At 44.2% G+C, this 16,003-nt stretch overlaps 1 long non-coding RNA gene across 1 annotated transcript in view; it reads right to left on the bottom strand.

The window, feature by feature from the left end:
• Window positions 1–7,085: 7,085 nt before the first annotated feature.
• LOC132533321 (uncharacterized) overlaps window positions 7,086–16,003 on the bottom strand; it is a 156,455-nt gene continuing 147,537 nt past the window's right edge. The window contains exon 2 of the long non-coding RNA XR_009545199.1: window positions 7,086–7,625. This is a non-coding gene — a long non-coding RNA (uncharacterized LOC132533321). The remainder of the gene's footprint in view (window positions 7,626–16,003) is intronic.

Genomic DNA, 16,003 nt, shown 5'->3' with positions numbered 1-16,003 from the left:
ATGTCTCAGTGCTCCCTGTGGTCTTGGAGGGTGGTTCCAGCTGGAGGAAGACCCCTCAGTGGGTCACCATGAGATGGTATTGTCTCTCTCCTGGAGGTGGGGGTGGGGGTGCAGTTCAGCAAAGCTGGATAAGTCGCCCACAGTGACTCAGGGCTCGGTGGGACTCCAGCCCTGTGGGAGGGATCTTTTCAAGTCCCAGAGCAGCCCAGCAGGAAGAAGCCACAGGAAGTAGGGCTTCAAAGGTGCCAGCTGTGGAGCAAGGGGGAGCTGGGATCTCCAAGCAGCTTGTTCCAGGACACAGGCGCATCAGGTGCGACATGTGCATGGGGCCTCAGGGGAGTGCTTCTCTGTGGTTCTGAACACCCAGTATCCCCACCCCAGAACTAGGTGGCATCCCTCAGACGGTATTAGAAACCTGCGTAAGAATCTCTGGCCTGGTGTTTTTTGGTCTTTTACTCTCCAGAGAGGAGCCTGAAGAGTTTGTCTCTTCACAAACTACTTTTGAGCTCAAGAAGCCATTCTCTCCTAGAGTGATAACCGGCCTGATTGAGTGATGAACACACACCAAGCTTTCCATGATATCCTGGAGCTGGTTCTCGCATGGGCACTGTTCTAGAGAAGAAGTCATCTTGCAGACAGTGTACGAGTTCCTTGCTTCTAATCCCTGTGGATTATCTATGCCAACAACACCTTTGTGCCATCTCCATTGTCAGCTTGTCCTGATTTATGAATTTGACACCACGCCGGTTGTGGTTGTCCTGTACACTGTGTCACAATTCTAGAATTGTCGGCTGTGTTCTCCTCCTGTGTTTCCATTTATCTTCTGCTTATCCCTCCTGTATTTCCTGTAACTGGGATCTAGTATCTAAAAGCATGGCTTGCTGGTTGAAAACCCAGTTTATAGAAGCATAACTGACATTTGTTGAGCTTAAGGTATATAGCATCATGCTTTGGCATTTGCAGGCATTGCAAAATGATTGCCACAAGCTTTGTTACTGTATCACAACACACAGTTACACATTTTTTGTTTTAAAGATTTTTTTTTAAAAAAATATTTATTTATTTATTCCCTTTTGTTGCCCTTGTTTTATTGTTGTAGTTATTGTTGTTGTTATTGATGTCGCTGTTGGATAGGACTGAGAGAAATGGAGAGTGAAAGGAAGACAGAGAGGGGGAGAGAAAGATAGACACCTGCAGACCTGCTTCACCACCTGCGAAGAGACTCCCCTGCAGGTGGGGAGCCAGGAATCAAACCGGGATCCTTAGGTCAGTCCTTGTGCTTCTTGCCATGTGCACTTAATCCGCGCTACCACCCAATTCCCACAACTTTTTTTTTTGCCTCCAGGGTTATTACTGGGGCTCAGTGACTGCACAATGAAGCCACTTTTTTGTTGTTGTTGTTTTTAAATCTTTTCCTTTTCATTTCATTGAATGGAAAAAGAAGTTGAGAGGGAAAGGGAAGACAGAGGGAGAAAGACTAAGAACAGAGAGAGAGAGACCTGCTTCACCTTTTCTTTTTTTCGACTGTGGGTTCTAGGACCATGTCAGCCTTTCCTTGACTATCTACTGATGAGCCCTGCTTCCATCTGCTGTATCTCTGTATCTCTATGGAGAGCATGGTGGTAGACTTCTAATTCTGTCACGACTCCTACATCTACTACCAAATATTTATTTACAAAGATATTTCCCCTCACTTAGTGGGGTTTACTGGTTACCCTCAAAGAGAGTCACTTAACAAATGTCACAGTGAAGAGTGTGCAGATGCTACCATGATTCCATCCTGACCTCCCTGGGCAGATGACCTCACCAATGTGTCCTGGAGCCTCACCTCTCCAGAGCCTTGTTCCACTAGGGAAAGACAGAGACAGGCTGGGGGTATGAATCTACCTGTCAACATCCATGTCCAGCAGAGAAGCAATTATAGAAGCCAGACCTTCCACCTTTTGCATTCCAAATAGAATTTAGGTCCATACTCCCAGAGCGGGAGAAATGATAGGGGGAAGATAACCAGAGGGCTCTGAACTCCAACTCCATCAGGATCTGGAGAGAGAAGAGAAAAAAGGAGGTGCATTTGGATGTCTTAATAGGTGTAGGTGTGACTTGGAAAGAAAGAGAAATTCGTACGGGGGGGGGGGGGAAGGGAGCAACTATATACAAATATAGACAGACAGTTGTAGAAATAATAGTCAAGCCATATCTACAACCTGAGGAGAACTGCTGTAGTTTCCAATGGAGGGAGTGGGACACAGAACTCTGGTGGTGGGAATGGTGCTGAGTTGTACCCCTATTACCTTGTAGTTTTGAAACTCAATGTTAAATAACTAATAAAAAATTTTTAAATGAATATATATATTTTTTAAAAAGTTGGCATACCGACTCTGTTCCAATGACAACAAATGGGGTTTTGTCTGCTTGCATTTTTTTTCCCCTCTGGGGTTATTGCTACATCTTCGTGCCAACACTAGGAATCCACTGATCCTAGCAGCCCATTTTTCCATTTTATTGAACAGGATGGAGAGAAACTGAGAGAGGAGGGGGAGACAGAGAGGCAGAGAGAAAAACAGACACCTGCAGACCAGCATCGAGGCTTGTGAAGCAGGTGGGGGCCCCGGGCGCTCTAACCCTGATCCTTGCACGGGTCCTTGCGCTTGGTACTTTGTGTGCTTAACTAGGTGCACCACTGCCCAGGCCCTCGTTTTCTTTTTGGAGTGCTATTATGGGCTCTTGGATTTAAAGCTATTCTCTGTGCTTCCAGTCATTGGAGAATGAGACGGTCCTAACATTACGTTGTCCCTTCTCGCTGTGTCTGTAGTTGAGGATGAGAGGGTGATGGGAAGTAAGTACCCACAGTAGAAAACCTACCTAAGAACTGGGCTGTGTGTTCCAGCACGGGGCCAACTGCTGGGGGAAGAGTGAACCACCCTCGCACCTAAGAGATGCCTGCTAGAACTCTTCATGCACAGTCAAGTGCAAAGTGCCTAGTGAGCAGGTTTGGCCCCAAAGGTGCCCTCCTCTACCGGGCACATGGGGCAGATTGAGTCAGCATGCCCCAGAGGACAGAGTGAGCCGCTGGGTCAGCCAGTGACTCAAATCTACAGAAAGGTAAGTCAGGATGGAGAGGTAGAGTGGGTTTCAGTTTCCTTGTGTTTGTTCTAGTTCAGCTGTTCTAACTGCAGCCACAAAAACCAGATCAAAAACTGATCTCAACATTTGAGGCCTAGCAGTTGGGGGTGGGGAGGGGTGGAGGTGAAAGGGAAGGAAGAGGAATAAAAACAAGTGTGAGGGACAGGAAGTCCAGGCCATGACCAGAGAGGGAGAGAGGGAGGGAGGGAGGGAGGAAGGGAGGGAGAGAGAAAGAGAGACAGAGAGAGAGAGAGAGATGAAAATGGGTGAAAATGAATGAAAATAATGACAGTGCAGGAGAAGAAAAAAAAAAGCAGGCAATTCAAGAATTGTGACACATTGTACAGGTCAGCTGGCTTTGAATCCTTAATAAATCCTTATCAGCACAACATGACAATGGAGAGGGGACAAAGATGGTCCCGAGGGGGTCGGGTGGTGGTGCAGTGGGTTAAGCGCATGTGGCGCAAAGTGCAAGGACCAGCGTAAGGATCCTGGTTCGAGCCCCCAGCTCCCCACCTGTAGGGGAGTCATTTCACAGGTGGTGAAGCAGGTCTGCAGGTGTCTATCTTTCTCTCCCCCTCTCTGTCTTCCCCTCCTCTGTCCATTTCTCTCTGTCCTATCCAACAACGAACAACATTAACAATGGCAATAATAGTAACCACAATGAGGCTACAACAACAAGGGCAACAAAAGGGGAAAAAAATGGCCTCCAGGAATGGTGGATTCATGGTGCAGGCACCGAGCCCAGCAATAACCCAGGAGGAAAAAAAAAAAAAAAGATGGTCCTGACATAGATAATCCACAGGGCTTAGAAATAAGGAACTAGGGGTTGAGGGGGACAGGTGGTGGCATACCTGGTTGGGTGCACATGTTACAATGTGCAAGGACCTGGTTTGAGGCCCTGGTCCTCACCTGCAGGGGGAAAGCTTTGCGAGTGGTGAAGCTGTGTTGCAGGTGTCTGTCTCTCATCCTGTTTACCATCGCCTTCACCCTAATTTCTGTCTGTTTCTAAGCAATAAATAATAATAATAATAATAAAGAAGAAGAAGCAGGGAACTGTTTCACTTTCTGGAAGTTGACCTCTGATCCCTACCCCCATCACCCAGCCTGCTTCTGTCTTTCCCTAGTGGGGCAGGGCTCTGGAGAGGTGAGGTTCCAGGACACACTGGTGAAGTCATCTGCCCTGGGAGGTCAGGCTCTGCAGCATCTGCAACTTGGTGTCACTCTTCACTGTGACATTTGGTAAGTGACTCTCTTTGAGGGTAACCAGTAAACCCCACTAAGTGAGGGAAAATATTCTTTATAAATAAATACTTGGTAGTAGATGTAGGAGTCATGACAGAATTAGAAGTCCACCACCATGCTCTCCATAGAGATACAGCAGATGGAAGCAGTGCTCATCAGTAGATAGTCAAGGAAAGGCTGACATGGTCCTAGAACCACACAGTCAAAAAAAAAAAAAAAAAATCACCTCCTCCCCTAAGATTCCAGATTAAGTTACATGGGGGAAGTTCATGGGGCATCAGGCTATGAGACCTCAATCCACATTCCCATGACAAACATGTCACCCTAGAGAGCAGATCTTCAAAGCTCTCATCCTGAGTGGGCAGTGGTACACCTAGATGCACATATTAGAGTACACAAGGATCCAGGTTCAAGTCCCTACTTCCTACCTGCAGAGGAATGTCTTCACAAGTGGTGAAGCAGGGCTGTAGGTCTCTCTCTCTCTTCTTTGGTCTTTCTTTCTCCCTCTGTCTTTCCTTTCCATTTAATCAAATAAAAAAGAAAAGATTAAACAAACAATGGGGGATCAGGCAGCACAGCGGGTTAAGCATAAATGGTGTGAAGCACAAGTACCGGTGCAAGGATCCTGGTTCGAGCCCCTGGCTCCCCACCAGCAGGGGGGGTTGATTCTCAAGCAGTGAAGCAGTGAAGCAGTTATCTATTTTTCTCTCCCTTCTCTGTCTTCCCTTCCTCTCTTGATTTCTCTCTGTGCTATCCAACAACAACAATAATAGCAACAACAACAACAATAAACAAATAGGACAACAAAAGGGAAAAACTAGCCTCTAGGAGCAGTGGATTTATAGGGCAGGTGCTGAGCCCCAGTGATAACCCTGGAGGCAAAAACAAAAAAATTATAACGGTGTGTTGTGACATAGTAACAAAGCTTGTGGCAATCATTTTGCAATGCCTGCAAATGCCAAAGCATGATGCTATATACCTTAAACTCAACAAATGTCAATTATGCTTCTTTAAACTGGGTTTTCAACTAGCAAGCCATGCTTTTAGATACTAGATCCCAGTTACAGGAAATACAGGAGGCATAAGCAGAAGATAAATGGAAACACGGGAGGAGAACACAGCTGACAATTCTAGAATTGTGACACAGTGTACAGGACAACCGGCATGGTGTCAAATTCATAAATCAGGACAAGCTGACAATGGAGATGGCACAAAGGTGTTGTTGGCATAGATAATCCACAGGGATTAGAAGCAAGGAACTCTTTAATTTAATTTATTTATTTATTCCCTTTTGTGGCCCTTGTTTCTTATTATTGTTATAGTTATTGTTGTTATTGACATCATCATTCTTGGATAGGACAGAGAGAAATAGAGAGAAGAGGGGAACACAGAGAAGGAGAGAGAAAGATAGACACCTGCAGACCTGCTTCACCACCTGCGAAGCGACTCCCCCTGCAAGTGGGGAGCCGGGGGCTCGAACCGGGATCCTTAATGCCGGTCCTTGTGCTTTGTGCCACCTGCACTTAACCCGCTGCACTACCACCTGACTCCCAGAAGCAAGGAACTCTTACACTGTCTGCCAGCTGACTTCCTCTCTAGAACAAGTCCATGCAAGAACCAGATCCAGGATGGCCTAAGCGAGCACTTGCTAAGGACTTGTTAAAAGAAGGCAAAGTTGGTGAATTCCACAGAGCAGGTCAAAGGGGATCGGCAGGTGAAGTGTTGTGGTTAGTGACAGGCAGCAGGCCAGTGGCAGAGCTGAGACTGCAGCTTGACCCAACCCTGGTGCTTGTGCCATGATCCCTCCCACCCTGCCTCCTCTGTTTCTGCTGCGATATGTCTAATCTTACTCTAGACTGAAGCAGAGACATACAAGCGAATGTGTGTGTGGCTCCTGGCTCAAACCCCTCAGTTGCCAGAGAGACTTGGAAGACAGCTGAGAAACTGAACAGGAATTGTCTGCTAGATGACATGGAGACGTCTCTGATCACCATGCCCGTGAGACATGCCCTGGGGCTGAGACAGGAAGAGAGCTGTCCTTCCTGTTTCCCAGGGATACAGACTAAAGTCTCTGTACATGAAAGTGAAGACACTGGTGATGTTCTATCAAAGACTCTAACTTCAGAAAGAACTTGGCCATCCTTTGTAATATAACTAAAATAAGCCTACTAGTTATCTATAGAACGGAGACCCCCAAATCTTCACCTGCACTATTCCAGCCTTTAGGTTCATGATTAGTCAACACTTTGTTTGGCTTTATATGTTAAGTCTTTTTTCAGCCACCAAGTTCCAGATGTTACCATGATGCTAACCAGACTTCCCTGGGCAGATGACCACCCTACCAATGTGTCCTGGAGGCCATCTTCCCCAGAGCCCCGCCCCACTAGGGAAAGAGAGAGACAGGCTGGGAGTATGGATTGACCTGTCAATGCCCATGTTCAGCGGGGAAGCAATTACAGAAGCCAGACCTTCCACCTTCTGCACCCCCATAGTGACCCTGGGTCCATGCTCCCAGAGGGATAAAGAATAGGAAAGCTATCAGGGGAGGTGATGGGATTCAGAGTTCTGGTGGTGGGAACTGTGCGGAGTTGTACCTCTCTTATCCTATGGTTTTTGTCAGTGTCTCCTTTTTATAAATGAAATTTTAAAAAAATAATAAAAAAACAAATCAAAAATGAACAAAAGAAAGAAAAAAGAAAAGAACATGGCGCCATGCATTTATGCTAACGTTCTGGTAGATATTTTAATCGGAAGCGAGACTATGTGTGAATGTTAGACTTTCTTCCTCCTGTTTGAAATCATTCATAATAATATGACAGGTGGTACACAGGTAAATAAATCAAGAAGTAATAGCTAACTGACAGATACGTCAGCTAACAGAAGTCTGAAATTCTCCATGTTTACTTCTTTCTCTGATGTGAGCAATTAGAACATCACTGATTTAAGAAAAAGAAAAGAAAAACCCTCAAACAGCTGTTTTTAAAAAGAACCTTGACAAGGATGACTTGATTCTTTGTAGTAGCGTTAACTGTATCCTTGAATATCACCAAGTCACAAGCATTTGCCAAGTGAGTCACTAGCTTCAAAATCCACTGAGATGTCAAAAGAAACACTTGGGATGTGTTTCTTGCATAGTCTGCAGGATATTTTATTCCTCCTGATGTTCCATGAGGAAAAACTGTAAAGGAGGGAACCGCAAGGACAAGAGAGTTTAGTAAATCCTGGGTTGAAACAGTCTTACTCCTTCTGCTGATAAACTGGAAGAGAGAAGGATAAGGAGCTCAGTGGATGGATTTTTGCATTACGTCTGGATAGTAACTGTAACAGGTAGCCAGAGAGAGGACGAGAAACTTGGCTTTTGCCCAACACTTTGCTGACACCAAAGAATACAAGTATTTGAGAATTTGAGAGGAGTATGGGAAGAAAAGACTCAAATAATTTTTTAAATCCTAATTTGATAGAGACAGTCAGAAATTGAGAGGAAGGGGGCTATCGAAAGGGAGAGAGTCAGAGACGACACCTGCAGCACTGCTTCATCACTTGTGAAGCTTTCTCCCTGCAGGTGGGGACCAGGGGCTTGAACCCAAGTCCTTGCACATTGTAACATGTGTGCTCAAGCAGGTGTGCCACTACCTGCCCCAAGGACTCTTTTTCAGTCCCTGCCTAGTCCACTCTGTAGACAGCTCCAAACTGACCCACAAAAGGGAAAGCACCTGACTGGGGCACAAATATCATCAACATTGCTGGGATGCTCCCTGACATGTGAGAGGAGACCACACATCTGCATCGAGGAGACCATCGAGGAGACCATCGAGGAGACCACAGGTTCACAGTTGAGTGAGTTTAAAGAACAAAGATGAGAAAAACAAAACAGAAGAAGATGGTAGAAAGGGCTCCAACAAGCTGACCAGGTGTTAGTCTCAGTTTTTTTCTGCAACTGGACTTCTCCCTATTTTACCTGTCAGTCTCTCTGTCTGTGTACCATCTATCCCTCACTGTGCAAAGGTCTTTGAGTGCCTAGTATACAGCAGGTACAAAAAGCATGCACACCTGCTTCTAGAAATGACGGGTTTCCTGAAAGCCTTGTTAATCGCTCATGAATGATCTTTATCAGGCACCATTCCACCATGGTTCCCCGACTCCCATGTTTCCATCCCTTCCTTTCACACAAGTGACTAAGAAACAACTGTTGGCACTTTGAGAAGGTCAGGTGTCAGCTAAACCATCAGATGCCTAAGAGTGACTATAAAGGGTTATCATAAAAATGGTAACAGTAATTCTCTCAAACACTTACTATAGATATTGTGTTAACTTCTTACTCCAGGAACCACAGCCTCTGTCATGGAGAAAGTCAACTGGTGGTCAATGGCTGGTCCAGCTTCCCAACACATCTGTGTGACCCAGATAGTGGTCTTCCTAGCTGTTTTCGGTAGACTAGAGCTCTCTTTCTCTACTGCTGTCCGTGGGAACGTCAGCGAGAGAATTAAGAGCAATTGCTGTTTTTAGGAAAATAATAGTGAGTATACACTGGATCATTCTCCCCTTCCCCCCTTTTATTGGGAGGTTAATACATGACAGCATCTTTGTCTACACATGTGTAGAATTTCCCAGTTCTGCATAACCCACTATACAAGACATCATAGCAACACTATCCAAAAGTCAGAACAACACAGGCAGAGGAGGACCTAGTGGGGGTTGAATTGTTATGTGGAAAACTGGGAAATGTTATGCATGTACAAACTACTGTATTTTACTGTCAACTGTAAACCATTAATTCCCCCAAAAAGAAATGATAATAATAGTAAAAAGCCAAGACAAGGAAGAAATACTGCAGGCTGCAAGGGAAAGGAAGAAGCTGACATACAGATGAAGAACCCTCAGGCCTTCACCAGATTTCTCATCACAAACCTGAGCATTAAAGAGGAAATGGAATGACATATTTGTAGTAATAAGAGATAAGACTTACCAAACACAAATACTCTCTCCTGCTAAATTATCCATCAAGTATGAAGGAGGAATTCCAAACTTTCCAAACACATAGACACTAAAGCAGTTCACCACCACCAATCCCATTTTGTTTTAACACATTTTTTTAAAGATTCTATTTACTCGTTTGAGAGAGAGAGAGAGATCAGACCACCACTCAGTTCTGGCATGTGGTAGCAGCTGGGAATGAAACAGAGATTTCTGGGGCTCAGGCCTGAAAGTATGGTTTGAGGCTACTATGCTATCTCCCTGCTCCAGTTTTGTTTTCAAATATACCCTGTTGGACTTCCTCAGCCATTAGGCTTATGTGTCCAAACCTTAACCCTCAGAAGGAAGTTATTTCTTTCTACAGGTGCTGGGAAGAGGAGGATTATCTTCGTGTAATCTCCCAGCCACAGCAGAAGTGGGCCAGACTCCTGAGGGTTAATGAGCTCAGTCATCAGCTTCCTAGAAGAGGAAACACCTCAGATACGTCAAGAAATTGATCCAAGTCAGGCTGCCGAACTCAAAACAGGCCAAACCCTAGAAACTTTTCTCTTCTTTTTGAAGATGCCTCAACTGAAGTGAAAGCGAAACTACAACTTCTATTAAATTATCTTTCTTATCATCTTAGAGTACCACAATTTTTTTTTTTCCCTTAACATGTTGTTTGTACTCCAAGTGGAAGCTCTCAGTAAAATCCCTCATTCTGTCCTGGCATTAGGAGCTTGGAGAACTGAGCCCCCCAAGAGCCAGCCCATTACCAGCACACTCTGAAAAGCTCCTCCAGGTTGTGGAGAAGTACTTCAGAGCCTGAACTTCATCTCTCTCATGTCATAAGAGAGCTTCTGCTCTTGCTGGAATGTCACAAGTACTGAGACAAAGGAGGAAGGGACAGGCTGTGGAGTTTGTGAGTGAAGAAGTGAGACTTTGGAATCAGACCAGCCACTTTGCCATGACTCAGTTTCCTATTCTCAAATGTCGGGCATTAAGCCAGCCCCCCTCATCCTGCATTGCTGATAGTATGGCCTCTTTACATAATCATCATTTTGCCTTATCTATCTTCTTTCTACCTGGAGACCCACCCTGCCTGCAGGGTAACATTAATCCCACTGGCTAAAACCATCACAACAGTTGCTAAGGAAGTTTCCACCTTCCCAGCATGTCTTTTTCCTTTCTCCACCCCCTTTCCTAGCCATTTCTGTTTCCGACTTGCCACTTCTGGTTTTATCCTATAAAAGCCACTTCTGTTTCTGGTTTCTCTCTCTTCCTCTCTCTTCTGTGTCATGCTTACATCATATTATTATTATTATTATTATTATTTTGGTCTCCAGGGTTATGCTTACGTCATATTATTATTATTATTATTATTTTGGTCTCCAGGGTTATTGCTAGGGCTCGGTGCCTAAACAATGAATCCACTGCTCCTCGTGGCCACCCTCCCCCATTTTATTGGATAGGACAGAAAGAAATTGAGAGAGGAGAGGGAGATAAAGAGAGAGAAAGATAGACACCTGCAGGCCTGCTTTGATGCTTATGAAGCTTCCTGTCTACAGGTGGGGAGCCAGGGCCTTGAACCCCAATCCTTACGCAGGTCCTTGTGCTTCACTTACTACGTGTGCTGGACCAGTGTGCCACTGCCTGACCCCCTGCTTACTTCATACTACTGTTAGCTCTGCAATGAGCTAATGAATAAGCTAGTGCCCAGACATAATGAATACCCCACAGTGAGCCCTGGTTTTGTTTTAGAGAGAACAATGGAAGGTCTGGGCAAAGAATATAAAGAAATAAGACAAATTTCAAACATAAATCTCTCTCTGTTTCAAAGTGTATTTATTTATGCATTATTTTTTATTGCCACCAGGGTTATCATTGGGGCCCAGTGCCAGCACTATGAATTCATCACTCTCAGAGGCCATTTTTTCCTTTTTTAACTTCTATTGTATTTTATAGAATAGAGAGAAATTGAGGAGATAAGTGGGGAGAGAAAGGGAGAAAGATTGACACCTGTAGACCTGCCTCACCACTCGTGAAGCTTGCAGGTGGGGACTGGGGGCTCCAACCTGGGTCCTTATGCATGGTAACGTGTGCACTCAACTGGGCATGCCACTGTCCAGACCCTCTTTTAAAAAAATTTTTATTTATTTACTTTTTATTGGATAGAGACAGAGTGATATTGGGGGGGGGGCATAGAGAGGGAGACACCTGCAGCCCTGCTTCACCACTTGTGAAGCTTTCCCCCTGCAGGTGGGGACCAGGGGCTTGAACCTGGTTCCTTGCATATTGTAGTCTGTGCATATAACCAGGTGCACCACCGCCTGGTCTCTCCAGCCCCTCTTTTAAGATATATATATATATCCCTTTTATTGTCCTTTTTTCTTTATTGTTGTTGTAGTTATTATTATTTTTATTATTGATATCATCGTTGTTGGATAGGATAGAGAGAAATGGAGAGAGGAGGGGAAGACAGAGAGGGGGAGAGAAAGAGAGACACCTACAGACCTGCTTCACCACCTGTGAAGTGACTCCCCTGCAGGTGGGGAGCCAGGGGCTTGAACCGGGATCCTTTTGCCCATCCTTGCACTTTCTGCTACGTGTGCTTAACCTGCTGTGTTACCGCCTGACCCCCCTTTCAAAGTCTTAGTGGGATCTCAAGCCAAGTTCAATCTTAGTTAGGCACCTCTGCAGGGCTATTAGTCTCTTCTCCCTCAAGCAGAGCAGCCTGGATGGGCCTATCAATGCTGCCATTTCTTTCCTGTCTTAACCAGCCTGTGTAGGCACTGTGAGAACAGTGGAGCAGTCTCCTTTCCAAGCAGGTTTATGGACTGCATCGAGTCCATAGCACAGGCCTTCTCTCACCAATGGGCCTCTATGATGGGGTTATGTCTGGAAGTTTAGACATGTGACAATCCTAGGGTGTTGGGGGTATTAGCATGAACCAGAAGCGAATGTTGAGTCTGTAAGCATCTAAGAGCTGAACAGGAAGTGCAGTCATAGGTGAGGTGGATGAGGTAAGCAGTTAATTTTATTCATAGATTTTCTTCAAGTTTGGCAGCTACTCTGCCCTAATCCAAGTTTCTATCCTTTTTCTCAATTCTGACACCATCTTCTCAGCCAATATTTTTGTCCAGCTCCATGTGAGCTATCAAACTCAAGCAAAAACTACAAACGTCATACCACCCCCCACTGTACCCCAGGAATGAACCTAAAACAGACTTCACTTCTTTCCTAAGATCCCTATGCTCATCTGATGTATTTCTACTTTTGGGTTCCTGCTTATTAATCATTTTGTCCTGTGTTATATCTTACTGCTTTTCAGCCACCAAATTACAGATGCTACTAAGATGCCATCCTGACCTCCCTGGACAAACTCACCAATGTTCCCTGGAACCTCACTTCTCCAGAGCCCCTACTCCATTAGAGAAAGACAGAAACAGGCTGGGGGTATGGGTCATCTTGTCAATGTTCACATCCAGTGGGGAGGCAATTACATAAGCCAGAACTCCCACCTTCTGCACCCCAAAAAGAATTTTGGTCCATCCCACCAGAGGGGGTGGGATGCATTGGATCGACCTTCTCGTGGTACATCCCGTGAGTACCCATTCATTGGGGAAACTGACGATCCTTCCTAGCCGACTGAATCCACATGGATCCCAGTCACTTTCAAAGCCAGCAACAAGCAGCTCCTGACAGCTTTCAACCTGACGCTGTTGACTGGCTACTGAAGAAGGGCAAACGCTAGAAGAAGAAGACCAGAGGGGGAGAAATATTACAGGAAGATTAACTAGAGGACTCTGAGCTCCAACTCCATCAGGACCCGGAGAAAGTAGAGGCAAAAAAAAAAAAAAAAAAAAAAGGAAAGACATTCAGAAGTAATAATGGGTGTAGTTGTAATTTGAAAAAGAAGAGAAGATAGGACAATAGAGAAAATAAAAAGGTCAAATATATACAAATATAGATAGTTATAGAAATAACAGTTAACCTATATCTGCAGCCTTGGGAGAACTATTAGCTTCCAATGGAGGGAATTGGAATACAGAACTTTGGTAGTGGGAATGGTCAGGAATTAGACCCCTGTTATATAATTTTGTCAATCAATATTGTCATTAATAAAATTAAAAAAATAAAAAAGAAAGTACAGTCACTGAATAGGAGATCATCTATAGTCTGGTGGGTTAGTGAAAGATCACCTTAGAGATTTGAGAAACATCTTGGCTACATACACTTCACTGAGTCTCTTTCTCTCTCTTTCTCTTTCCCACCCCCCCCACTCTTTTTTTTCTCTCTCCCTCTCACCTCTAAGACTGGTGTATTGGTACCATACCACTAAAACTCAGGATTCATCTTTATTAATCTCCATATGCACACAGAATGAACCTGTTGCTACTCTCCTCAAAAACACCAAGCTTGCATCAACAGCTAAAGTCACATTTTTCTGCTTGGGGGTATGCCTCTTTCTCTGATTTGGAAAACTGAAGGGAAACGTTGGGAGAGAGCCTCTGGGACATTTTTCTGCGCAGATCTGCAGAATGTGCCCCAGCCCCAGCAGCCCCACTACAGAGGCAGTGCGTTTACACAGCACTGTGGCAGGGGTCCTCCCCAAATTAACAGATTCCTGGGGGTGGGGGATTGTGACTTGTGGATTATTAGGATGGGTAAGCAAACTTCTCAAGTGAACACACACACACACACACACACACACACACGCCTTAGCAACATGGAAGAAGTAAAAGGTTTATTCTCAAAGTAACTCAGTTCAAAATTAAAAGCCAAGCACCACTGTAAGATTGATAAACAGCAGTGTTATCAGTATGATGTCAAGTTAGTCTCATATAAAGGGGATGTATTATACAGGGGCTTGTGGAGGGCTGTATTTCCTGGGCAGTGTGCTAATGACTAATTTATTTTAATAAGTCTTTTTTATTGTCTTTATTTATTTATTGGATAGAGACAGGCAGAAATTGAGCAGAAGGGGGAGATAGACAGGGAGAGAGACAGGAAGACACCTGCAGCCCTGCTTTACCACTCATGAAGCTCTCCTCCTTCAGGTGGGGACTAGGGGCTTGAACCTGGGTCCTTGCACACTGTAACATGTGCACTCAACCAGGAGCGCCACCACCTGGCCCCTCTAATGACTAATTTTTATTTCAGTGTCTTTTACTAAGTATTTGATACACACACACACACACACACACACACAGTCTATAACCCCTATATTTGTTTTAAAATTTTAATTTTGAACATTAATCCTTACTATTTAATGCATATGAGGGGAAAAATTGAATATCTCAACCTTTTTGATGCATAGACCATAGGCTGAGTATATGTTCCTTCAATCTAAGCACTTAAGACTTAAAATTGGCAATCAGATTGAATTTTAACAGTGGGCTCAAATTGTTAATACATTTCTTCACATGTACAAATTGCTGTACTTTACTGTTGACTATAAGCCATAAATCCACCAATTTTTTTTTTTTAAATTCAATTCAAGTATGAGAACAACATAGGTTCAAACATAGCCCTCACCACATTAGAAAACTTTTTTTTTTTAGTTTCTTTATTGAGGAATAATGTTTCATATTTGGCAGTAAATACAATAGTTTGTACATGCATAACATTTCTCAGTTTTCCACATGACAATACAATCCCCACTAGGTCCTGTGTCATCCTTTTCCAGGACCTGTACTCTCTCCTATGCCCCCTGCCTCTGCCCCTGTCTTTTACTTTGGTGCAATACACCAACTCCAGTCCAAGGTCTGCTTAGTGTTTTCCCTTCTGACCTTATTTTTCAACTTAAAAAAAAATATATTTATTTTCCCTTTTGGTGCCCTTGTTGTTTTATTGTTGTAGTTATTATTGTTGTTATTGATGTTGCCATTGTTGGATAGGACAGAGAGAAATGGAGAGAGGAGGGGAAGACAGAGAGAGGGAGAGGAAGATAGACACCTGTAGACTTGCTTCACTGCCTGTGAAGTGACTCCCCTGCAGGTGTAAAGTGGGGGGCTTGAACCAGGATCCTTACATTGGTCTTTGCACTTTGTGCCACGTGTGCTTAACCCACTGCACTACCGCCCGACTCCCGTTTTCAACTTCTATCATTGAGATCATCCCATATTCATCCTTCTCTTTCTGGTTTATCTTACTTAACATGATTCCTTCAAGATCCATCCAAGATGGGGTAAAGAAAGTGAATTCATAATTTTTAATAGCTGAGCAGTATTCCATGGTGTATATAGACCACCACTTGCTCAGCCACTCATCTGTTGGACACCTGGGTTGCTTCCAGGTTTTGACTATTACAAATTGTGCTGCTATGAACATAAGCAATTGTAAATCTTATTTGATGTGTATGTTTGGTTTCTTAGGATATATCCCCAGGAGAGGAATTGCAGGGTCATAGGGTAGGTCTACTTCTAGCCTTCTGAGAGTTCTCCAGACTATTCTCCACAAGGGTTGGAGCAGTTGACATTCCCATCAGCAGTGCAGGAGAGTTCCTTTGTCCCCACAACCTCTCCAGCATGTTACTGCTATCTTTTCTGATATATATGACATTCTCACAGGAGTGAAGTGGTATCTCATAGTTATCTTTATTTATATTTCTCTGACAATCAATGACTTGGAGCATTTTTCCTATGTTTATTAGCCTTCTGGATTTCTTCTATGGAAAATA

Source organism: Erinaceus europaeus, chromosome 16 (assembly GCF_950295315.1).
Source record: "Erinaceus europaeus chromosome 16, mEriEur2.1, whole genome shotgun sequence".
NCBI lineage: Eukaryota > Metazoa > Chordata > Mammalia > Eulipotyphla > Erinaceidae > Erinaceus > Erinaceus europaeus.
The sequence above is the reverse complement of the archived record's forward strand: the minus strand, read 5'-3'. Positions and strand labels throughout refer to the sequence as shown.